A 27,281-nucleotide genomic window follows, 5' to 3' on the forward strand; every position below is an offset into this window, starting at 1 on the left:
TGTCCCCAGGTGCAGGCTAGTTAAATCAAAAGCCATATAGAATTCATGTAATTGCAGTTTAAAGACAGAGACTCTCCACTGTAGTGAATACCACCAATTTATAGAATAATGGTAAGGTAAGACTATTAATAACATAATTATCTTCATAATCCTCTCATTTATATACTTTCTGTCTTATGTTCTTATAATAACCCTGTAAGTTATATTGAGTAGAATTAACATGTTGAATAACATGTTGTTGAATAACATGTTGAATAACACGGGGCAACCCTTTTATACACGAGAAAGCTAAGGTGCCACATTTTACACATAATTTAAGTGATGATTCAGTTTTATCTGACACTAACTGATAGGGCTAAAATCTAGCCTAGAGCTTCCTTGCCTTTCCTATACCATATCTTTTTTCATATAATACCTGAAATATATATGTATAATCATTTAAGTCACTTTCAAAATATTGGGAAAAGAGCAAACAGTACTCTGAAATGAAACAACTGCATGTTTCTAGATTTCAAACCATTAGACTAACACAGATTTATATTGAAAAGAAAGATTGAAATCTCCTCTAATAACTTTTTCATCACAGGACACAATTTATGGCTTTCTGCCATTTGATAATGAAAGTTAAGTTTTCTGTGCTATTACTGGAATTGGGTACAATAACTCATTCTCCAAAACCAATTTATACAGAAAACATATTCAATACAGAGATGATTGAGTTCCTGTATTTCTCTTTTGTCATTTGGCAGCAATCTGTGTGAGACTCAAGAAGATAGAGTGAAAACTGATGGTAGTTATTTCTTCAAGATAGGTAGAAAAAGCCAATGGTACTGAAAGCATGTGTCAGTTAAAATCATTCATTTTAGATTAAACTCACAGTCTGCAGTGACAGAAATCCCAAAGAAGATATCTATCTTTAAGGATTAATAGAGTTTTATCCTAGGATTATTCTTGGTCAAAAAACATGGCTACAAGTTGTGTTGTTGTTGTTGTTGTTTTTCCTTTTTCTTTAGTAGCTCATTTGACAGCCATTGTGGCCATAGACAGCAGTAGATATTTGAATCTATTTTTTCCCAGGTATGTGAATGTTGGATTGAGTCTTTGGTGACTTTACAATTCATTTTGAAGGCACAATGGACTTTGTAATCTCTGTTCTTCAACACTCAATAAATCTGCTAGTTGCCTCTATCATTGAAAATAAAAGTTTTGTGAAGGTAGTAATTATAAGGTGGCTAGCAACTCCATTTGTAAAACTGGCAATTTCAATTTCTGATCCCGTAGTATCTTTTAAAACCTCTGAAGTTGAGGCCACGAAGTCATGGTTTTTTTTTTTTTCTTTTAATTTCAAACTTTTTGGAGTACTTCTTCAGTAATGGTCATTGTGATAATCTCCCCCAGCAATCTCTAAACATTCTTTATCGTGAAGCAACTGTGTGGGTTGTATGGGATTGGGTGGACCCTGAGAGGTCCACATCCTTTGGGTTAATCCCACATTCCTTACTATAACCATTGTCACAGCAACTCACACAGCAAATGTCTGGCAATCTAAGACAGATTCACTTAATGTATAGCATTTTCTTGGCCACTGAAATTAGTTGAAGATTAGCCCAATCATCACGAAAATTGGTAATAATAAATTAAATTCTGGAGCCGGATGCCCATCTTCTCCTAATGATGTGTTTTATCAATGTGCCATCAGTCTGCCACCCTGAAGGACACCAATTTAAAGATACAGATAAAACACATTTAGGCCAAAGACTTGATAAATTGTATCTAGGTATGTTATTTCTCTGAAAATTTGAAGTGATCTGAATAAATCCCTTTATAATTTAAATCATTTCAAAATAGATTTTACATAACAAGTTAAACGGTCATAACTGCATCTCTTCTGATATCTTAAGTCTAACAAATATTTCTGTAGCTAGAAGTATTGTGCCTCATGATTTTTACAGTTTAGTTACATTATCTTAAATTATTTGGCAAACAATTAAAGAGAAAATAATTTTCTATTAATTTGCTTAAAAGGTTGAAAGCAAAGGAGGCTGTTTGTTAAGTCACATACTTGGCTAATTAAGTTCTTTGTCTTCTTTTTCTGTAATCAAAGAATGCTAAGATGAGAATAGGATGACAATGATCCTTTAATTGAACAATACATCTGAAGCTTGAGTTCTGTTCCAGTTGGTCATTAGTCAACCCTGTATCACTTCCAGTGACAGGAAACTCATACCTCCTGAGGTAGCTTCTGTCTTTATTCAAAATTTGTTGGTGAGCTCCATTTTCACTCATATCGGAATGCTACTAGTTCACTGAAAATACTACAAATTTTAACAGTATTTATTTTCCTTTCTCTTTAGATACTACTTTATCACTTCAGGCAAAACATTCATTGCTAGATGCCTTTGAAATTCCTGCTGTCTTTATTCAAAGATATCACTTCAATTTTCTTTTTAGCCAATTCACTTTGGGCTACTGTGTTTTTTCTAATTTAGTCCATTATGATTGCAGAGATTAGAAAAGGAACCATGATTCTCATGTCTTTTCTAAAATCCTATTATCCTGTTCAGAGATGAGTAAGATTTCTGGTAGTATAAGTTGATATAATTCATCAATTTTGGAAAATTCTTGGTCTTTATCTCTTTAAATATTCTTTATTCCCCATTCTCCCTCTGCCCCTTTTCAGATATTCCATTTATAAACAAATTGGGAATTGTTACAAATATCTTTTGTTTCAAATATTTTTCTTTTTGTTTTAGTGTGGATGTAGTCTATCAACTTGTATTTAAGTTCACTCCTCCTTTTCTGCTATTTCCATGCTCCTGCTAAGACTCTTTAGTGAATTTTTCATTTCTGATAATGTCTTCACTCTAATATTTCCATTTTTTTTCTACAGCAGATTCCTCTTCCTCTTGCCATTCTACCAGAGGTAAAAGTAATTGTGTAATTTTCTCCCATTAAGTATATTTTTGGAGTTTAGTTCTTTATGTGTTTCCTTGTGTACTCAGATCTCTGAGGGTTTATAAAACTAGTTTCTGTAAGTTATCTGGATTGTTTTGGTTGTTAAGATAAGTCCCTTGCCACTTTCTAAAGCTGAACTAAAACCAAAATTGCCATAAGGTTTTAATTTTAAAATCATATAATTGTGATCTCCATTGACATGATTTCAACGATATGAATTCATGACTCAAAATATGAATGATTTTAATTCAGCCAATAATGAGATCACTGGTCTTGTAGATGGAACAGTATATCAAGAATCTAGAGACCTGTGCCTTGAAACTCGCATTGTCACTCATCATTACCTGAGTGGCTTGTGCGATTACATTTAAACGTATAGTTTCTCCATGTGTAAATATATTAGAGTGGTTACTGCTAGAAAGTGAAAGTAAGAATAGCATTCACATAAGAAATATGAAAGACCTCATGTTTATTTCCTTGAAAAAATAGGAAAGAGGAAGATGAGAGAACTATGACATAATGTTCACAATGACTATTTCTAAAAAGTCAATAATACCATTTTAGCATTTGTAATTTTCCATGTTTCTCGTAAATTTTTCAAAATTAAAAAATGTAATAGTAATACTAATACATCACTCCAACCAGTGTAGCAACAAATTATATAAAGGGAAAATGTACTGATTGCAGATCAGCCAGGATAAGGGGTATGATGAAGCAAAACTTACAAAATCATAAAAAAATTATTCATGGTCTGGTGTTTGACTGGCTTGTCTGATGTGAAAGTTGGAAGATCCAGTTGTGAAAGTCCTGGAAAAATAAGAGAAAAAGATTCCTTTTTTTAATTACGAAGGCTTTGTAGAATCCCAAGGATCTCCCCCAAGTATGCAAATAAGCCCAGCGTCCTGTGTTATTTGTCATTCTCCAAAGTACTTATAAATATAATTTTTTAAAATATTCCACTTGTGAGTTATATCATGTAGTATTTGTCTTTCTCTCTTTGGCTTACTTCACTTAACATAATGTCCTGTGTTTCATCCATGTTGCCACAAACGGCAGGATTTCTTTCTTTCTCATGGTGGAATACCATCCCATATTCTTGTTCCATTCACCCATTGACAGACATTTATATTTCATCTGTATCTTGGCTATTTGTAAAGAAAGCTGCAATGAACCTACAGGTATCGATACCTTTTTACGATACTGATTTTGTGTCCTACAGATATATACCCCAAAGGGGAATGCAGAATCATATGGTAGTTCTATTTTTATTTTTTTGAGGAGCCTCCATACTGTTTCCCATAGCGGTTGCACCAAATTACATTTCCACCAACAGTACACAAGGGGTCCCTTTTCTCCACATCACCACCAACACTTGTTACTTCTTCTGTTTTTGGTAAGTGCCATCCTAATAGGTTGAGACAATATCTCATTGTGGTTCACAGTAGAATGGTGATCACCAGGAGCTGGTGGGTGGACTAAGTAGAAGACTCTCTTCAAATGGTGCAAGCTTTTGGTTATAAGATGAATAAGTTCTGGGGATCTGATGAACAGCATGATGACTGTAGTTAATAACACTGAATTGTATACTTGAAATTTGCTAAAAAAGTTGACCTTAAGCATTCTCACTGCACACACACAAAATAGATAACTATGTGAGGTGATGTGTATGTTAATTAACCTGGTTGTGGCAATTATTTCACAAAGTATATATGTATCGAATCATTACATTGTACACTTTAAATGTATGCAATTTTTCTGTCCATTATACCCGATAAGAAAAAAAAACTGTAAGAAATGTAAGCAATGTAGCAAAAATATACAGTCCAGGAAAATAGCAGATTGAGCTGTTTATTTAGCAATCACACAGAAACACAGAACAGTAGGACTTGAAATGATTTATAGAGTTCTGGCTCATCACATTTATTTTTAAAATGCTTTTTAATGTTTATTTATTTTTGAGAGAGAGAGAGAGAGAAACAGAGCACGAGTGGTGAGGGGCAGAGAGAGAGGGAGACACAGAATTCGAAGCAGGTTCCAAGCTCTGAGCTATCAGCACAGAGCCCAACGCAGGCTTTGAACTCACAAGCTGTGAAGATCATGACCTGAGCCAAAGTCAGATGCCCAACTGAGCCACCCAAGTGTCCCTCATCACATTCATTTTAAACAAGAAACTAAGATTTAGAAAGCTAACATACACTAGAGGTTATTAAAATTAGAAGCTCTATAAATCTGTTCTTTCAGTCTATTAATATCTGTACCATTCCACTGACTTCTAGACGAGTTCCACTAGAAATTTCAAGGAGAGCTTTAATACTTGTCTCTCTCTCTCACTCTTGACCTAGTTAGAGTCAGCAACCAAACTTTATTAGTTCCTCATCTCAAAACCCAAGTGTTTCAACTTCAAGATATATTTATATGTTTAAATTGTCAAAATATGAGAAACTAGAAAAATACATACAACTAGCTATGTGAATTATGAGACCAAAGTCACCAGTTTTTCTGCTACAATAATCATAATTTATTAATCAATGTAAAAAATAAAAACTCACCATTACAACATCCACAAATCTGGGTTCATTCCTACTGAGCATTTTAAACATTTTATCTCTATGCTTCAAAATGTCTTTTACTCTTGTCCTTTCTTAAGTAGTCTTCTTGTCACTAGCCCTTCAATGTGTACAATTTCTATCCCATTTTCTTGCTCTATCCAGACTTACTGACCTCAGACAGATTAGTTCCTGTTACTTCATTTTTCAAAGATTTCCAAAGGTATTCACCTTCCAAATATCTACACCTACACACATGTCCACACACACTCTAAAATATTCCAACATGTCATGTAAGAATTTCCATGGGATAAAATTTGGAATCAGCAACTTTTTTTTTTATCAGAGATAGAGTAGGAACTTAAAAAGGAAAACAAAACAAAATGAAAAGTTCCTTAGCTTAAGACTAGAATTCTAGGGGCGCCTGGGTGGCTCAGTCGGTTAAGCGTCCGACTTCAGCTCAGGTCATGATTTCGTGGTTTGTGAGTTCGAGCCCTGCGTTGGGCTCTGTGCTGATAGCTCAGAGCCTGGAGCCTGCTTCAGATTCTGTGTCTCTCCATCTCTCGGCCCCTCCCGGGTTCATGCTCTGTGTCTCTCTATCAATAATAAGTAAACATTAAAAAAAAAGACTAGAATTCTAATTTGGGATGTACTTGGACCAGGAAAAGGATATTGTGACGGGCATTAAGTTCCACAAAGCAGTGACTAGAATAGAAGGGTAAGCCTAGCACTACAGCTTAGATCTAACATATCAAGGAACACATGCTCCTTAGATCCATGTTTCACAGTGTATCTAAAATCCTCACCCTACTGCACTTAAAAAACACAGTCATCAGTCATTTTCACTGTTTAACTAGAATAATGTATCTTTCTATTGTTTAAGACACTGTCTACTAATCATCTCAAAAAGACATACCCCAACCAGCCTCTCCTCAGTAGAAATAGCAAGTGATCATTGCAACCTACTAAAGGAGGAGGAAATCTCACGATGCATGCATTTTAGAGAAAGTGGAATTGATATGCCCAATGATGAATCAATGACTTTGCCAGGGAAAATAGGATATCCTGACCAGCCATTTGCCATTCCTTATTAATTCCTTATTAATGTATCTAATTCAGAGAGGGTATTAAGAGGCAATTCATTGAAGCAGCAGGAAATGGGTTCCCTAAAATAAAGAGGTATTTGTATATAATAAGAAGAGAAAAAAGAAATGAAATAGTTCTGGACACTATATCAACTAGTCTGTCACAAAGCATAAAGGAAAATTTTTTAATGAGATTTGGTAAAAGTTCCTCATTATCTATAAATTTGTTATTGCAGCCAAATGGTTAATTTTAAAATGAATTAAGCGTAAACATTTTATTAAGTATAAAATATGCAATGATCAGATTCTGTGTCTTCATCTAAATAATTTGGGGTTTGTACACTTGGCTATCTTTTATTTTCCTAGTTGCAACTGATTAATACCCCCATTTAATAGTTAATGTTGATACTCTTCAAACCATTCCAGACGCCATATAGCTTTTCTTTACTGGGCAAACCTAAAATATAAATTTGTGGTCTTTTTCCTCCCTCCACTTATGATGACAACGATAATAACATTTATTGAACATTTACTATGTACTAGGCACTGTTTTCAGTACTGTATGTGTTTTTTAATTGCAGTGTCAATTACAGTGTTATATTAGTTTTAAGTGTACAATGTAGTGATTCAACAATTCTACACATTACTCAGTGTTTTTCATGATAAATATACTCTTAATCCTCTTTATTTCTTTTACCCATCCCCTCTCCTATCTCTTCTTTTTTAAATTTATTTTAGCATGTATTTATTTTTGACAGAGACAGCGTGAGTGGGGGAGGGGCAGAGAGAGAGGGAGACAACAAAATCCGAAGCAGGCTCTGGGCTCTGAGCTGTCAGCACAGAGCCCAATGCAGGGCTTGAACTCACGGACCGTGAGATGATGACCTGGGCTGAAGCTGGACGCTTAACTGACTGAGCCACCTAAGTGCCCCTCTCCTACCTCTTCTATGGCAACCATCAGTTTGTTCTCTAAAATTAAGAGTCTGGGTGTTTTTTGTTTGTCTTTTCTTCCCCTTTGTTTGCTCATTTGCTTTGTTTCTTCAATTCCAGATATGAGTGAATCATATAGTATTTGCTTTTCTATGACTGACTTATTTGACTTAGTATTATACCCTCTAGATCCATCCATGTTATTGCAAATGGCAGGATTCCACTCCTTTTTATGGTTGAGTAATATTCCATTGTATGTATGTGTGTATGTGTGTGTGTTGGTGTGTGTGTGTGTGTATATATATATATATATACCACTTCCTCTTATCCATTCATCTATGGATGGATAGTTGCATTGCTTCCATATTTACCTATTGTAAATAATACTCCAACAAATACAGGAGTGTATGTATCTTTTTAAATTAGTGTTTCCATTTTGGACGGGTAAATATCCAGTAGTGGAATTACAGAATCATAGGGTAATTCTATTTTAAATTTTTTAAGGAAACGCCCTACTATTTTCCACCGTAGGGCACCAATTTGCATTCCCACCAACAGTGCAAGGAGGTTCATTTTTCTTCACATCTTGTCAACACTTGTTATTTCTTTTTTTTTTCTTTAAGTCTATTTTAGCTATTCTGACAGATATAAGGTGATGTCTCATTGTGGTTTTGATTTGCATTCCCTGATGATCAGTGATGTTGACATTTTTTTCATGCTTCTATTGATCATTTGCATGTTTTCTTTGGAAAAATGTCTATTCATGTCCTCTGCCCATTTTTTAATCTAATTATTTGTGTCTTTGGTATTGAATTGTATAAATTCTTTATACATTTTGGATATTAACCCCTTGTCAGGTAAAACATTTGCAAATATCTTCTCCCATTTAGTAGGTTGCCTTTTTTTGAGAGCATCGTTTTAAATGTTTGTTTATTTACTTATTTATTTTGAAAGAGAGAGAGAGAGAGAACACATGTGAGTGGAGAAAGGGCAGAGAGAGAGAGAGAGGGAGAGAATCCCTAGCAGTCTCTGTGTGCTGTCAGCACAGAACCCAAAGTGGGGTTTCACCCCACAAACCACGAGAGCATGACCTGAGCCACTATCAAGAGCCCGTGCTTAAAAGACTAAGTCACCCATTTGCCCCAGGTTGCCTTTTTGTTTTGATGCTTCCTTTTACTGTGCAAAAGCTTTTTATTTTGGTGAAGTCCCAAAAGTTTAATTGGATATGTTTTAACCATTTAGATCACATATCTTAATGCAAAAGAAAATTTGGCATAAGTTTACAGTAATTTTTTGGTTAACTTGGCATTAAGATGCAAAATTGGCTCTCACATCTCAATGCCACTTAAATTAACAGATTTTTTTTTCAGGCGTCTTTTTAACAAACTCTCATTTGCATGTGCGAAATCTTGCTGTGAGGCTGCATAAGGGAGAATTAAGAATAGATTTAGAGTACATTACATCTCTATCACACAAGAAAGCCCTAAATGAATTCCCCAGGTCTGTGGCACCCTTTGGTTATTTAAAGAACAAGACTAAATCTGTGTGTTCAGCTGTGATATCTCTTGTCAGGTCATCTTACAGTGTTCGAGAATAGGTCATCTGATTATTGTGGCATGTGCATGGAGTTTATACACGTTAAAATGGTGACAAATCAAGTTAGAGTCTGCAACAGAAAGGCAGAAGGCTTAATGTATCAAGTTAATATATAAATCATCTATGACTGAAACAAAGTGAAAACACTTTTGTTATAAGGACAAGCTACAAATATGAACCACGAAAATAAACGATGGATCCATTTCATGGTTATGGAAAACATAGACCCTCCTATCACTATTTCCTATATCAAGCTAATGGAGCACCCAAAATGATTTAGTAATAGCATCGCTTCCATTTGGACAAAGACTGTATGTATTTCTATTCTGAAAGAACTGACAATTATATCATTTAAGCAAGGAGGACCTTGTGTTCTAGTAAGTATTTGTGGAAAATTATTAGGTGAAGCCCTACAGTGAAAAGGCAGTTACTATTTACAGGAGCTATGTTTGAATTCACAATATGCTTATCTCTAAAATTTGGAGAGAAATCAATACAAAAACCTAGTGGTTAACATATTTTCTCTGTGGGTTTTTGTATTGATTTCTCTCCAAATTTTAGAGATAAGCATATTGTGAATTCAAATATAGCTCCTGTAAATAGTAACTGCCTTTTCACTGTAGGGCTTCACCTAATAATTTTCCACAAATACTACTAGAACACAAGGTCTTACTTGCCTAAATGATACAATTGTCAGTTCTTTCAGAATAGAAATACATACAGTCTTTGTCCAAATGGAAGCGATGCTATTACTAAATCGTTTTGGGTGCTCCATTAGCTTGATATAGGAAATAATGATAGGAGTATCTTTTGACTTTGTAATTAATTGAATTTTTTTTTTCAGAGAGAGAGAGCATGAGCGAGGAGAGGGAGAGAGAGAATCTCAAGTAGGCTCCACGCCCGGCATGGAGCCCAACACTGGGCTCAATCTCACAACCTTGAGATCAGGACCTGAGTCAAAACCAAGAGTTGGACGCTTAACAAATTCAGCCACCCAGGAGCCCTGTATTTGTGATTATTCTAAATGAAAACTCATAAAAGTAAGACATATCAATACATCTTTTGTTTGGAAAAATATAATTATATTAAATTAAAATTATAACATATGAACTATATCTAGAATCTATCAAAGCCATACTTGGGAGATTTCTGCTTCTGGGCATTTTAAGGATAACAGGAACTGTATTCACCAAATGGTGCTAGAACATTTGAATATCCAAATGCAAATAATGGACATCAAACTCTACCACATATCATGTAAAATATTAACTAGAAGAAGATGAATCATACGCCTAAAAGAAGACCTAAAGCTCTAAAATTTCTAGAAGAAAACACACCAAAACTTGTGACCTTGGGGTAGCAGAGATGCATTAGGTAGAACACAAAAAGCACTAACCATGAAATAAAATATTGATAAAATATCAAAAAATATTTTTTCCCCCACTTTCAAAGATACTGTTAAGAAAGCGAAAAGACAGCCATAGACTAGGAAAAAATATTTGCATAACATATGTCTAATAAAGGACTGGTATACAGAAAATACAAATAACTCTTACAATAATGAGAAATATTACTCAATAAGATATGGATAAAATATTTGAATAGAAAATACACCAAATAAGGATATACAAATAGTAAATAAGCATACGAAATGATCTTGAATATCATTAGTCAATATGGAAATTCATAATAAAGCATCATGCCACTGAAAACACACTAGGATGGTTAAAGTTTTTCTAAGTTTATTTTTTATTTTGAGAGAGAGAGAGCATGAGTGGGGAAGGGGCAGGGAGGGGGTGGGAAAGAGAGAGAGAGAGAGAGAGAGAGAGAGAATCTGAAGCAGGCTCCACACAGCCAGCTCAGAGCCTGACACGGGTCTCGAACTCATGAACTGTGAGATCATGACCTGAGCTGAAGTCAAGATTGGAACACAACTGACTCAGCCACCTAGGTGCCTCTAAAATTTTTTAAAAACTGACAAGTTCTGGCAAGTATATAGAGCAACTGGAACTCATATATTGCTAAAAGAAATTCAAAATGGTATGCAATTTGAAGTTTAGGGTGATACTTTCTTATCAAACTAAACTTATGCTCATACAACCCACTGATTCTGCCCCTAGACATTACTCCCCAAAATGAGAATTTATGTTTCCAGGAAGACTTGTCCTCCAACATTTATACAAGATTTATTCATATAGGTAAAAACTGGAAACAACCCACATGTCCATCAGTTGGAGAATAAATAAACCCAGGGGGAAAAAAAAAGAAAGAAGAAACTAATGATATACACAAGAACATGAATGGATTTTAAATCATGAAACTAAATGAAAGAAGCAAGACAGTAAAGATAACCTACACACTACATGATTCTATTTAAATGATATTCTTAAAAAGGCAAACTATAGTGACAAAAAACATAGTAGTTGCCAGAGGCTGGCTGGGAGTAGGAAACAGGATTAACAGCAAAGGGACACAAGTTTTGGGGGTGATGAAAATGCTTTGATATCAAGATTGTGCTGATGGTTCAAAACATATTAATTTCTACATTTAACTTATGGTACATAGATTAGAACTCGCTGCTATGGACAGAATGGTTTTGTCTCCCTAAAATTCACATGTTGAAATCGTGACCTCCAATGTGATGGTATTAGGAGGTGGGGACTTTGGTATGAGGATGTGGGGTCTTGGGGTAGGTTTAAAGGAGGTCATGAGGGTGGAGCCCCTGTGTTGAGATCAGTACCTTTATAAGAAGAGGAAGAGGGGCCAGAGCTCTCTCTCTCTCTGTCATGTGAGGACAGACCAAGAAGATGTCCATCTGCAAGCCAGAAAGAAGACCTTCACCAGGAATTGAATTGACTAGCCCCTTGATAGAGGACATCTCAGACTCCAGAACTGTAAGAAATCAATTTCTGTCATTGAAGCCACCCAGTATGTGGTATTTTGTTATAACAGACTAGAAGACCAAGATGCTCACTGATGCTTATTTTAATAAACAAATGGACGATAACACAGTTAAGTATTGAGCTAAAATTCTTAGGGATATGGAACGGCATATAGTTAGTGCATACTTCAAGCTGCTGAAGTATAATCAAATCTGCCTCTCACTGTGGTCAAGTAGCCAAAGGGCTACTGAGTATGAAGCTTAGAACAAAGGCTATGCAGGAAGTTCTGGACCATGCATTGAGGGGGAACGCATTAAAATCCTATGCCCTGGTGCTAGAGCGGTATAGGAGAAAGAGAGCTTGCGAATGTAACATTTCTGTAGGAAGTGGCAGCCAAGACTGAAGCAAATTCCCCCATTCGTAATTCTGTGTCCATCTGCCAAGAAAAACTAAACAGCAGCAGCACCAGCTGTTCTTGGTACTCCACAGATTGCAAGCCATGCTTCCCAAATTAACATCTCACCAACGCATACCCATGGAGTTTACATAAGGCAGGAACTAAGTCAAGATGGGATCTGGGAAGAGTGAGAGAGTAACAAGGAAGTATTATTAAGGAGCAGACAGCAAGAAGCTGTCCCTCTGATGGGCCTGCAGCCCAGTCTGCTGAGAAATTAGTGTGAGGTCAATTTGCAGAAGCGGGGAAGCAGACAGGTGTTTGAGAAGTGTAAGTCGGGTAGTAAGACTATGATGCAGTACTTTGCCTCCCCCATTTCAGAAACTGAAGTGAGAAAATAAAGAGTAAAATAGCAGAGCATTATTAGTACTGTCCATATGCCAAGTAACGAACTCAATGTACTGCATCCCATTAGACAGATGCTTGAAAGTTATAGGTGAAATGAATTATGTCAACAATATGCATTGATTCAAATATTAAGATGGCAATTCTTCATGTCTCCCTAAGAAAGGCCCTTGTGATCACATAATACAGGGAGTCTCATTTTGTCTGTTTTGAGAATTGTATCCCTGAACCCACATCCCTCTGGCTGCTGGGGAAGAAATGCTTTCCTGTAGCTAGTGGCTGCTGTCATGAGGCCAGCATATTCCAAAGTCACCTGCCTTTGATGTGAAGTGAAAGCCCTTGAACTGGTGAATTTTCTTGGGAAAGTGAAAAATAAGAAGACTACTTTTTCCTCTCTTTTTCTCTCTACTTTTCTCTTCCCTTACTTTTCTCCCTATTCCTCTAATTTCTATCTCCTTCCCCGTAAACCTTGTCGGGCTCACCCTGGACACACAGAGCAGGTGGGGATAATGGCCATGCTGTCTTAGATGGCAATACAGAGAGGAGGCATGCTCTCATTTGAAAAGTGTGTCCATCACAGTGTCCTCTAAAGTATTTCATTTTGAACACGAAACACAATGAGAACAAGTGTACATTATCCTATGTCGTATCATTGGGGGGGGGGAGGGGTGTGCCAAAGGGGGGTTAACCAATTTAGCAATTTTAATCTTGAATATAAAAAGTTTAAAGCACCTGGGGTGCCTAGGTGCCTCAGTTGGATGGACATCCGACTCTTGATTTTGGCTCAGGTCATGATCTCACGATTCATGAGTTGGAGCCCTGAGTTGGGCTCTGCAGTGATAGCACGGAGCCTGATTGGAATTCTCTCTCTCTCCCTTTCTCTCTGCCCCTCCCCTGCTAGTGCTTTCTCTCTCTCCCTTTCTCAAAATAAATAAATTAACTTAAAGAAAAAAAGTCTAAAGCATCTATTGATGCTCCCATGGTATATTTTCTGAAAGCTTTAGGGGAAAAGGTATTTAGAATTTAGTTTACTCCATTTACATCCACTATCAACAAATCAGAAATACTTATGGCTTTATTCTGCAAAGGTGAACATTCCATTTGCCTGTGCAAAGACAAATGAAAATAACTTATGCGCATGGAAGAATAATCTCAGTGATGGCTAAGTATACTTTAAACAATATATGTACACATTTCATTTTTTCTCTAAAACATTTTATGCATTTCTTATTTGCAAGATAAATGAGTATAAACAACTAACTTCAGTTTATAGGAGGCAACAGATACTTCTGCAGTCAGCCAACAGTATGTGTAAATATCATGTAACTGTCCTCCTAGGGTAACTAGGAGTTGCTAACAACTTATTTGGGCTTAGGGGTCACTGTCTGTGAGCTTTAATTGTCTCATCTGTATTCTGAAAGGACTGCATGAATGACACATTTATAACAACATCTTAAAAAGCCATTGCTTTTCTTTAAAAATAAAAAATAATAAATTTATAAAGCTTCTGTAATTGATGTCTGCAAACAAAACTAAGAGATATTAACAGTGTTGTCATTCAGATACATTGTTTCATATCCCTCTAAAAATATTGATTTCATTGGTTTTATGGGCTCTGCAGCTGACGGTTTTAAAGGGTTTGTATACTCTGCTGTTGGAGCAGACAGTAAATGCCATTTGCAAGTTTTCACGCCCAAAATAAATTTGCGTGAGACATGGCTATGAGACTCTTTTGAAAATTAACCTTAGGAAAGACAAATTTAAATTCTCCCCAAAAATCTTAACAAAATACAGGTCTTAGGTAGATAGAGTTCTATTGTGGTTAATGGTGTGAAATAGTGCTAAGAGTTTGATCTGTAAGATTCAGGCTATCAGAGTTTACATCCCACTCCGCTACATTCAAGTGAGATAATCCTGAAGTATTTCAAAATCTGCATTAGTTTTCCCTTAAGTAAAATGAAGGGAAGCAGGACCACTGCTTTTATTGTATTCTTGTGAGTAATAAATGATACATGTAAAAAGCAGTTAAAAGCGTGCATAGCAGAGCAGGAACATGAATAAATGTCAGCTATTTATTTTTGAACAAATATTTATGGAGTGATTACTGTGCTCTGTACATTGTTCTGGTTGCCTGAGAGATAGTAGTGAACACAAACGATTAGATTAGAATAGCTTCCTTCGTGAAGATTACATCCCAATGGGAAGATCGACAATTAACATACGTTAAATGTATACTCTGTTTGTGAAAAGTACTATCTGGGGAGAGACAAGACGTCTCAGGGCCGAGGAAGCAATTTTAGGCAGGATGGCTAGGGAAATGTCACTGGAAAGGTGGTATAGGTGAGAAAAGACTTGAGGGTGATGAGAAAGCAAGCCATGAAGACTTTTCAGGGTGAAAAGTTTTCTAGGCTCGGGAAACAAGTGTGAAGGCCCTATGGGAGAAGTGCATTTGATCTGTTAGAGGAACAAGAAAGAGATCAGTGTGCCTAGAAGAGAGGGAGCAAGGTGGTGTATGATACAAGAGGTCAGACAGGTGAGCTGCAGGTGGGGAACAGCAGGCGACGTGGGGTGCAGATCACACAGGCATTGAGGGGACTATTCCATAGCTGATGCTCTCGGTGACATGGAAACAGGGAGGAACGGGGACATTGAGTTATCACTGATCTGTGATAACTGTTCCTCCAGTTGACAGGCAATGAATATTCAAGAGAATATTCAGCACATTCCCAGTATGAGATTCCTACAGCACAACAAGTCAGTGTCCCTCCTGTTTCTCACACGAGCTAAATCATCAGGGAAGCAAAGAGGTCAGTCAGCCAAGGGCTTGTGTTGCTTTCATTACAAGCCTGGAGAGCACTGAAACTTTCCAAGGAGAGAGAATTGTCTCCGGCTGCAGCTTCCACTCTCTTGAAGCCAGCTGTACACCAGCTACTCTCCATGCTCCATAAGGCACCAGCTTAGAGAATTCCACTTCCCCCTAAAGACCAGTCAGAACCGCGAGGAAAGACAAGCACTTCAAAGTAACACAGAAGTCTGGTGAATGTTCACATCACTTCAGAAAGCATTTCCCTGCTCACAGATAAGGGGAAAGCTGCATGATTCTGAAAGCTTGCAGAATTACAGCATTGCCCCCACCTGCTTTTCTGTTTCGCCTAGAAACTTACGTCAATCGAGAGGCATGTTTCTTGCACAGTTGAACACAAATAACAACTGGCTGGGAAAATAAAACAACAGTAATCTCCACCATTGTGATTTGGGGGCTTGAGCATGCATGTGAAACAGATGTGATACCAACAACTATGACCTCTGGGTCTTGAAAACCTTAACAGTGCTTTTGACTGTCAATAATGTGACTGGCACGACTTAACGCCAAACTATTTTCTCAATATAAGAGAACACATTTCTCTCTACCCTTTACCTTTACTATGAATGAAGATTTCCCTTGTCCAGAATGAGACTACTCTAAACTGCGATTCAATGTGTGGAGTTGCCTCTGAGAATATTCATTCCCTCAATGAGAAGGGAGATTAACTGGACCTGGTGGAGATTCTCTCTGGTTAGGGGCTAGCACCACAGGAATCCAGCTGGCCCCTTTTGTTCCACAGAATAAACAGAGCTTATTTCATTTAATCTCAGATCATATAACGTAAGCAATTATATACATAGATTCCCTTTCCAAAGACATTCAGTAATGCTACTTGTGGGCTGCCATTTTCTTGGAACATGCCTACTGAAACCAATCCACTAAGAATACACAACTGCTTTTAAGTTAGTGTGTGTGTGAATCATCATTCACGTGAAAATTCAATATCCCCAAAATGAAGAAACAACTGGCATTAAACAATTTCTACTCTTATTAGTTAAATCAATGTCATAAGCAAAAGAGTTTTCTTTTAAAAATTATCTGTTCTCTATCTTTGGAATCTTCCTGCCAAATCTCCTTCCCACACTTATCGCCCCAAATAAATCTTACACAGCCCACACTCTCCTACATCTAAATTATTTGGGTTTGCCTGACAGGCACATGAAATGTTAATCAAAATAAATAGTCATCTCTTCCTTCTGAATAGAGTGACAGCTGGTATTTTTCTTTCCTCACCACCTCCTCAAAAGACCTCTCCTTCACCAATCAAACCTACTCTTTTTTTTTTTAATCCTTCCCATCAATGATCAGTGGCTTTCATCATTTCTGTTAATTTAGATTATTCAAAGACAAAAATGTATGTCATTTTAATATCATTATTTTAATTCAGGGACAATTCCATGTGACCTAATATAACAATACATTGACAGGCAACATTAAGAACAATAGGATGTAACTGTCTGAAAACATACAGCCAATTAACAAAGAAGTTTTATGCCCCCTTCTTGAGTGTCACCTCATCCCTGGTTCTATCTATATACTCATTCTGCCCCTCCAAGTCTCCTAATTACCACATCCCAAAGTTCTACTCTACCTATCAACAGTTCTAACCCTCAACCCATCCATCTCCCTATTCTACTCATGACCCTATCCCTCATTCTCTTCTATCTGGTCAAAATGGTTACTTCCATTGGGCTAAACTCTCCACTTTTGTGTTGAATGTGCACATCATAGGCAGAATAATCATTAATACGCCATTTTTAAAAATTTTTTAATTTTTATTTATTATTGAGAGACAGAACATGAGCAGGGGTGGGTAGAGAGAGGGGGAGACACAGAATCTGAAGTAGGCTCCAGGCTCTGAGCTGTCAGCACAGAGCCCGACACAGGGCTCAAACTCACGATCTGTGAGATCATGACCTGAGCCAAAGTCAGTTGCCTAGCCAACTGAGCCACCCAGGTGCCCCAATTAATATGCCATTTTTAAATGGAGTTACTTTGTTTCATCTTACGAAATCTTAAATTCATAATTACGACTTTGTCAATCACTTAACTCAGACTCCTAATTTTATTTTTATGTACATGCCTTTTTCTGGACATCCATGTATGAGTTCAATTAGCCAAACTCCTCAGCTCATGACATAGTCTATTTGTCCATGAAAGCTCTTCACATATATAATTTTATTCTTCCCTTCATTCCTGATATCACTCCCACCCCCTCTTTTTCCCCTGGGTTCTCACTATAGTACACATCATTAAATATCTGTTTATATTTGAAAACACAATAAAATTCTGTAGAATTTAAATAGACATAAAGCTACAGGTTTATGTTTTTTTTATTTTTTTATTCCACACTGTACATTACAGAAATGTTACTATAAATGTATCTCATTCATTGCTTTTAGCAGTGGAATAGCGCATATATCATTGTTTTACGTATTTATTCCCCTGATGACAGACCAGTAGGTGTTCTCCATCTGTCTAGTTTAATAAATATGTGTATAGTTATTACTCATATAAGACAATTTGAGAAAGAATATTTACAAATGGACTATTTTTTTTAAGGTATGGATAGGATTAAGGGAACCACAGGGGTTGGTTTAGTAGCCCAGGGCTAAAAGCCTAGAGTTCTACAATCCCTAAGCTTAAAGCCTTGGATGTGTAGTGGGTGGTTGCTAAAACCTGAGAAAAGACAATTGTGTTGAAGTCTACCTCCTGAGAGGAGCAGTGACCTTGAGTGGAGGAACACAGCTCAAACTGCTGTCTCATGTCTCTGAGGCTCTATTCATTTTTCTTCACTCTTTTTTCTTTCTGTTCCTCAGACTAGATCATCTCCATTGACCTACCTTGAAGGTTGCTACTTCTTTCCTCTGCCAGCTCAAATCTGCAGTCGAGCCCTCTAGTGAGATTTGTCATTTCAGTTATTACAGATTTCAACTTGAGAATTTCTACTTTTGTTAAACAATTTCTATCTCTTTATTGATATTCTCTATTTGGCGAGACATCGTTTTCATGTGTTCCTTTAGCTCTTTAGACAAGGTTTTCTTTAGTTCTATGAACATATTAAAGATAGCTGATACAGAGTTTCTTCTGGTAACGCCAATGTCTGGATTCCTTCAAAGACAGTTTTTATTCTACTGCCTGCTTTTTCATCCAGCATATGGGCCTTACTTTCTTGTTTCTGCAAGTCTTGTAATATTTTTTATTGAAATCTAGACATTTTAAATAATGTAACATTGTGGGGCACCTGGGTGGCTCAGTCAGTTAAACTTCTGACTCTTGGTTTTGGCTCAGCTCATGATCTCACAGTTTGTGAGTTCAAATCCCACACTGGGCTCTGTGCTGACAGTGTAGAGCCTATTTGGGATTCTCTCTCTCTCCCTCTCTCCTTGCCCCTCCCCTGCTTGTGCTATCTCTCTCTAAATTCATTCATTCATTCATTCATTTCAAAAATCTTAAATAATGCAATGTCGTAATTCAGATCCTACCCACCCCCAGTGTGGTGTAGTTGTTGTTGTTATTGCTGGGGTTATTTGTTCATTTATTGACCTACTTGACCAAATTTTGTAAATTATGCACTTTGTGTCACAAGTAGCCACTTGTCTCTGCCGGATTATTTTAATGGTCAGCTAGCGATTAAACAGAGATTTCCTTAAATGCCTTAAAGCATTTTACCAAGGGACTGTGTTTGTACGATGTGGCACACCTTCAGTGATCCACCTGGCTGTCAACATTCTCTTTCAGCCTTTACTTTCTGCTTGCACAGAGCTCCACGGTTCACTGAAGATGAGAGATCAAAGGCCTCTCAGGTCTCTCCTGGACTCATGTGTGGAGCCTTATAGACTCCCAAGGTTATCTCAAAGCTCACCGAAGCCCTTTCTGGCCCTCTCAGTACCCAGCATTTCCTTTTTAAGCTTTTTGGTCAGCTTTGTGCTGATCCCAACTGTTAATTGCCACTTCAGGCAGCTTCTAAGTTAATTAAACCTTTGTCCCTCAACTCTGTCCAGATTTTATAAATAGTTTCTCTATCCAAGGTCCATTGAATTAAATTTTACATGTGCTTAAATGTGCTTGATTTTTGACTGACAATTTATTTATGCTTTACAGATCTTGGTTAAAAACTCCCAACCCCACCCAAATGCAAAATTAGTTTCCAAATATTTCTGTTAACTGGCTTTATTCCATTTATTGTTTTATGTAATGTCTTAATCCTTTTAACATTCATAATTAGAGATAGATGTCTGTGTTACTTTCCTATTGCTGTTATAAGCAACTATCACTAACTTAAAGACCTAAAATAAAAGAAACTTATGCTCCTACTGGTTTGAAGAAGAGAAATCTGAAATGGATTTCACTGGGCCAAGATCAAGGTTCCAGTGAAGCTGTGCTCCTCCTGGAAGCTTTAGAGAATTCAGTGCCTTGACTTTTCAGTTTCTAGAGCTGCATTTCTTACATTCTTTAGTTCATAGTCCCTTCCGCCATTGTCAAAGCCAGTAACACAGCATCTTCAAATTTCTCTGCTTCCATCTTCACACTGTCTTTTCTTTTATAAGGACCCTTCCGATTACATCCGGCCCATTGGATAATCCAAATTAATCTCCTCATCTTAAACTCCTGAAGATACGCAAAGTTTCCTTTGAACCCTTTTATAAGGTAATATTCACAGGTTCTGTAGATTACGACTCTGAGTGGGCCATTATTCAGCACACCAATGTATCCTGCCTTATTTTACTCTATATGTGAGCCAGTTCTCTTAATGCCCTCTATTAATCTTTCCCCTTATTGGTTTATACTGCCAATTTCATCAAAAACAACATCTCTCATAATACATAGCTTTATTTTTGAGTAATCTAGTCTAATGGCTCTCAACTAGAAGCAATTTCACTTCCTGGAGGACATTTGGAAATATCCGAAGAACATTCTGCTTGTCAAAACCAGGGCAGGCTGGGTGGGGAGCCAGGGAGTCCTACTGGAATCTGGTGAGTAGAGGCCTAAACATCTTACAATACACAGAACAGCCCCACCCCCACCCCACCAACAATTTGGCTCAAAATATAAATAAGCCTGAAGTTGAGGACCTCTGCTTTATTCTGTTCCAATCGTCTGTATGCTTGTGGTTGCCTCAGTACCAAAGTATTTTTATTATTGTGTATTCATATAGTATATCTTCATATCAATTAGGATGTAGGCTTCCTCTGTTTAAGAAAACAAATAGGTTTTAACAGATAAATTTTATAATAAGTTGTCTGGTCCCTCAAAATAACCTGCTAGAATTTTGGTTGGAATTACATATTGATTTTTTTAGATGGAAATTAGAAGAATAAACATCTTTACAGTGTTAATGATGAGAGACAACTCTGGATGGCCCTGGAGACTCCCTGGGTGCCCTCTGTCACTAGCTTATCAGAGAACTGGCTCAGCCTTTGGCTGATGTCAGTATCCTTGGCATGCAAGGCTGTTCCCACAACTCTTGTCTGCAGATCTCCGTCTTTCATATGCATAGTCCTCAGGGTTGCTCCTTGGCTAGAAAATCCTTTGCTATAGTTCTTGTTATTTAGAAAAGCTAGGTGTTCTCTACCCTTGTTGGATAGATTATGGATATGTAATGAGGTTTATGGGCGGAGTTTGTTCTTGTTCTTGGAGTACACCCAGTTGTACATCCAACCTATCGGCCAAGGCAGGCCTCTATGGGATCATTGGCCACTCTGTTCACAAACCATCTATAAACTCTACCTCGGCTGTAGAATCCTGAGGGGTTTGTGCAAGTTCTGCACTACTCTGCTGCAAGTATTCCTTCCATAAACTTTATATTGCACTTGTACCACATGGCTTTAGTAGTGTATGTCCACAACCCCTGTGCATAAACTGTTAAGTCACTCTCTCCATGGGCAAGTTGCATTTTATTTTTTTATTTCAAATATTCCTGTGTGTCTTTTAAAAGAGTGGATTTTTTTTTATAAAGTTCTTGTTCTTTTCATTAAGTAAAGTCTTGGGTCTTTTATATACTTTTATTGCTATTATAACTTTATTATATTTTTTAGTTAGTTTTGCCAGCGTAGAGGACTTCTTAGCTTATATGGGTTGATATTGTATTCATTTTTATTGCATTTTATATCATTATTGTATATCATTTTGTTGCATTTTATATCCTAATGTAAAACGACTACATTAGGAAAATTTTTGTTTTGTAAGTAAATGATCGTAACATCTCTAATAACAGTTTGCTTCTCTACCTACCAGAGATACGTACTGTACTTTTTCATGTGCTTTGTGTCCTATTGCATTAACCGCAGACTTTGGAATCCAGTACTACTTTGATAGTAGCAGAGATAATAGGTATCTTTCTTTTATTCTCCCCACCCATCTTAATGATAATATGTTGATTGTTTCTTAGGTATAATTTATGTAGACTTATAACACAAAGGAAACACTATTACAGCTTTTGTCACCCTAAGGGAAAAGCAACAAACTAGTTATTATATACTTGATAAAACAGAATAAAGGACCAGACAGAACAAGTATTTAAAATAAACATATGAATTATAATCAGGGAAATAAGGGAGAATCTGGAAAATATAAATCAAGAACAAAAAGTCTTAAAGAAGAACCCACTGGAAGTATTCACTATAAAATATAATATAGGAGAAATAAATCATTTGAAAAGCAAGTTAAATATGAAAATGGGTATACCTGAAGAATAAATCAATATGCTAACACTTTATTAGGAATGCCTTTATAAGCTATCAATATAAGATAAAAAATGGAAAGACATAAATGGAGAAGTAAGAGATAAAAAGGATAAGAGTACAAATGACAACATCTTTTTTGATAGAGTCCAAATAGAATAGGAAAAATTTTTAAAATAAATTAATGAATAAATTGATTAGGAAAATATACCCCAAGTGAAACATTTAACAAAATTCCTGAAGTTAAAAAAGATATTGAAAGGGCTTACCAAAAGCCAAACTATATAGAAAGCTTGAAAAGAACAAGAAGAAGAAGAAGAAGAAGAAGAAGAAGAGGAAGAAGAAAACTACATATATTATGGTGCAATTTAAGGACATTTGAACTATTCAAGGGAATCAGTCAGGGAAGCAAAACCATTGTAAGTATTCTGAAGAAAGGAACTTATTATAAAATTAGACAATAAACCATTGTGGAAGGATCCTGGAAAATAAGGTCCAAAGAAAGGAGGTGAAGAATCAGAGAACGGTCACTAGTAAGCCCAGACATGAATGAATGACTCCAAGCTGGAAGAAAAATCTGGAATTTATGCAGGCCCAGCTGCTGGAGAGTGACTGCAAAGTGAGATGGTGTATGAGTCTATGAAAGGTTGTTGATTCTTTATGCCTGCCCTTCTGTGAATTCACTGCCAAAGTTCTCGTGATGGGCCTGCGATCACTGTAGGGCAGCTGGGCAGCGTTTGGAAAAGCGACTTGGATATAGAACATAACCTAAGATGGATTTATTATCTTTCAATAAAAAGTTATCCCAAATTACAATTTTACAAGTGTAAAACTCCCATTTAAAACGAAGTAATGACTAAAGACAGTATGCAGATAATGAACGTCACTTGAGTCATTCGTATTTCTCCAAGTGACAACCTAATGAATGGTAAAGGTCTGAATTACCAGTGTCTTTGAAAATGTATATGTTTTTTTAAGTTAATAATATTTTTTCCTTCTCTTTTCCTCCAATATCCCATCTTAGACAGAGATCTCTAGAAACAGATTTGGAGGTACAGTTGTGTACATAAGATTTATATAGAAACACTCTTGGGGAATCTGCCTATAAGGAAGTGAAGAAAGCACATTAGGAAGAGGGAGAAGCTGACGGACAATGTGGTTGCAACCAGGATATCAGCTGATCTCACATGGGACTAGAGTGAGAGTTGTCTCCAATCAAAGCTACATGGCCGGGGCTTTGTATGCTTTCTTCAGCCAATTTTTAGCTGAGAATCATTCTCTGGGTGGGAGTGCGACACTAGAGAGAGCTGTTCTCAGCACCCCAGTGAAATTCCCATAAAAGATACATCCATGAACCATCAGCAGTAGATATTTCTAGCAACAGAGGAATGATGGCTTTGACTCGGAAGAGTATCCACTCTAGTCCATTCCTCGGGCCACTGATAGCACTTGCTTCTGTGAGGAATTTTGCCCCATTTGGGGTACTACTTTAAGATCTGTTGTTGTAGTTGATCTTGAGCCCATAACTGATACTTAATCATCCCCCTTCTCTATCTGTGCTTAAAGGCTTCTTCCTTCAGCTAACACCTCCCCTGGTCTGGGTAGAATTTTTGGTGGGGTGACCCTCCTCCCTGAGGAGTCTGAGCCCCTAGTTAACATGCCCATCTCAGATGATGGCCACTCTAGCAGTGAGAATCCTACACTGGTAATCTACAGAATGTGGAAAGCCCCTGGCATCCTGTGACATTACAATGGTTACAAATTTCACTGGTGGTAAATCTGGATGCATACTGGTAGAGGGGTCCCACTGGTTGTTATATCTAATACTAGAAAGAAACTAGGGAAACTATAAAAATAAGGCCTTAGAATTATGTGGATACTCCTGAATCGTGTTGATTTGTTATAGAGAGATAATGAAAGCTCTCTATGATTAATCATCATTAATCATCAATTCAAGAAAAAAAATGAGACAGTACTTAAAAAAAAAAATGCCAGCATCATCCCTATTCAACTTTATCAACTGACTCCAGGCACAGAAACATCCTTTGGCCCTCAATCTTTTTAGAAGACACTATTCTTCTGACACTTAGCTTCTTCAGATTTCAATGCATCCACAGCTCTCCAATGACTTTAAAGAAAAGCCGGATTTTTTTTTTTTCATTTAGCCAGGATTTCGTGTTATTATAGCAATTTGGTAGTTTAAAACACATTTTTACAATCACTTTGAAATTCTTCTTCCTTAAACAGATGAAATTTTATTCCTCTCCATTAGAGTGTCGGCTGGATTTAGGGACACACTTCTGAATAAAATATGGCTAAAGTGTTGGCATGTTTCCAAAGACTGCAGCCTCCAGGCTAGGGAAGATACTCTGTCTCATTCTCTTGATCAGATCACTTGCTTTGGGGGAATCAGCTTCTGTGTGCTAAGAATGTTCAGGCAGTCTGTGTAGAGGCCCTCATGTTCAGGAACTGCGTACTCCAGTCAATACCTGTGCTAATGAGCTTTCTTGGAAGTGGACTTTCTACGACTGAGGCCTTAGATGACTGCAGGCCCAAGGGACTTGTCTGCAAGCTCATGAAATACCGAGTCAGAACTACTGAACTAAACCACTCTCGGATTCCTGATCCATACAAAGTGTGTGAGACAATAATGTTTTAAGCTGCTAAGATTGGGAGTAACTTGTCATACAGCAAAAGATAACTAATGCAACAGGACTAAAGACCTTTCAAAGCCTTGTACATCCTAACTCACAGCCATTCATTAGAGAATTTCACACACCCACTTGGATGATTCTCAAATTTATATCACTAGTCCAGAAATCTCAAACTTTCACACATTATGATGTTTTCCATTTGTCCTATCTACCCACTTCCATTTTCTGCATTTTCTGCCTCTCTGTAGCCCTATTTATGTTAGAGGGGTTGGTGGTATCTTAATGTCCTGAATGTATCTCTATCATTGCATTTGTCACTTTGTATGATAACTTCTAATATTTCTTTTCAAACTACTAGGCAGTGAGATGCCTGAAGGTAGGAGGAGTGTTTATCTTTGCATCCCCTTGCACCTAGCACCTCAACACAGTGCTGTTAGTTAATGAATGGATAATTAATTAATCGTCATGATAGAGCCAGTCACAAACTGTCTAAGGCAACTGTGAATTGCAAAATGTGGTTTAATAGTTATTAGAGTCATCAAGCATGGAAAAATATAACAAACATTAATTGTATTTTTCACTTAGACTGGTGTTGATTGAGCTTCAGTTTATCGTCCCAGAATCCTTCATCAGTGTTTATGAAACATCTCCCATAGGAAAAGATTCTTCAATGAAATAACTAAATCTAAAACATGCCATCTAATAAAGAAAAAATGAAGGGAGGATTAAGATCATGTCTGAAATGCCAGATGAGTATCTGTATCTGATTTACCGATTAACTTAAGCCAGAACTAATTTTTATCATCATGGTATTTGCTAAGACACATGAGATCTGCGGATGCCCTACAACTAGTGCACTAATGCTTCTCAAGTTCATGAACCATGTCCTTTCAACCTTGACACCAGTCTGAATAGGATAAGGCCACAATATATTCAGTTTCTAATCCCTTGTTATCAATTGTTCAAGTAGTTTGGCATTAAAAGGATGGGGAATGCCACTCCTTTATCCCCTGCTGGTTATACCTCTCCTAAAGTCATAATCCTTGTGACAAAAATCGATTGAAGAGGGCATTGCTTTGATGAGGCTCTTTCACCTCAATCCTTTTACATACTGTTTGTAATCTGCACAGCCATACAATTATTCAGCCTCCTTTTGTTTTTATGGCATCTCTTTCACACTTGCAAAGCTCCCCAAACTTATAATTCAGCTTCCCTGGCATGAAGACAAAAAAACCTCCCAACTGTGGTTTAAAATCATGCCACCGTTGGCCTTAATCTCCTTTTTAAAGCCTTAAAATATAAATTAGGCCTATATTCATTGTGTCCCAAAGAGCTTTCTTTTCTGAAACTAGCTCTCACTGCCTCGGGGTCCCCCCAACAGTTCACAATGACCATCTGGTTGGTTTGCTTTCCCAGATGGGCTCAGTCAGCACAGATTCCAAGGGCTAGGAAAAAGGATGGGAAAAGAGACATTTGGTAGCCGACTAAATTTAAAATTTACAATGTTGAGACAATCTGCATTTCCTTACCTCTCAGCTTTACCATCACCTGCAAAAGTTATTGGGCCTAATGGGAGCTGCCATCTTGCTTAACAAACTTTATAACAGTTTACGATTTTCTAATAAAAAAATTCTTTGAAAGGTCAGGGGATCGTATTAATGTGACAGGTTCCTTCTCTTAAAAAAAAAACCTGTTACAAAAAAAGTAAATAGATGTTTGAATTATTGTGAAATAGTAAGTTTAAATGATGAGTTCTGTCCTACACATAGAAAAGTGTAAGAATGAAGATATATCTTGTGCATTTTTTAAATAATAGTCGAAAATGCTGACATAGGGCTTAAAACATACCAGGCAAATGTCCTCAGTGGTTTACATATGTGAACTCCTTTAATCTTCATAATAATCATGTGAAATGCCACTGTTAAAAAAAGAAGAAGAAGAAGAAGAAACACAAAGAAGGTAAATATTTTGCGCAAAGTGACACAGATATTGCCAGAACTAGGATTCGAACTGATGGCCAGCTGCAAAGTCCGTGGTCCACTCTAGACTATCATACAAGCTCCTCCACGTTTTATCTCATATTCTTGATTAGACTGCCTACATAGGTCTGCATTCCAAGACCTGATCTCTGTACTTTTCCCTCCAATTAACTGGCACAATTGGCAAACAGTGCCAGTAGATCTGATGTATCATCAGGGGCAAGTCTGACATCTGGTGATCTCCACCATCCTCCATGTTAGAGGAACCCAGAACTTTCCTAATGTTAACCCCTCTTAGGCTGAGGA

General features: G+C 37.0%; 1 long non-coding RNA gene across 1 annotated transcript in view; it reads right to left on the reverse strand.

Annotated features, from left to right (window-relative positions):
- Window positions 1–27,281, reverse strand: part of LOC122491333 — a 129,433-nt gene that overhangs the window by 23,364 nt on the left and 78,788 nt on the right. Inside the window, exon 2 of the long non-coding RNA XR_006299336.1 lies at window positions 3,681–3,762. This is a non-coding gene — a long non-coding RNA (uncharacterized LOC122491333). The remainder of the gene's footprint in view (window positions 1–3,680; window positions 3,763–27,281) is intronic.

Source organism: Prionailurus bengalensis, chromosome C2 (genome assembly GCF_016509475.1).
Source record: "Prionailurus bengalensis isolate Pbe53 chromosome C2, Fcat_Pben_1.1_paternal_pri, whole genome shotgun sequence".
NCBI lineage: Eukaryota > Metazoa > Chordata > Mammalia > Carnivora > Felidae > Prionailurus > Prionailurus bengalensis.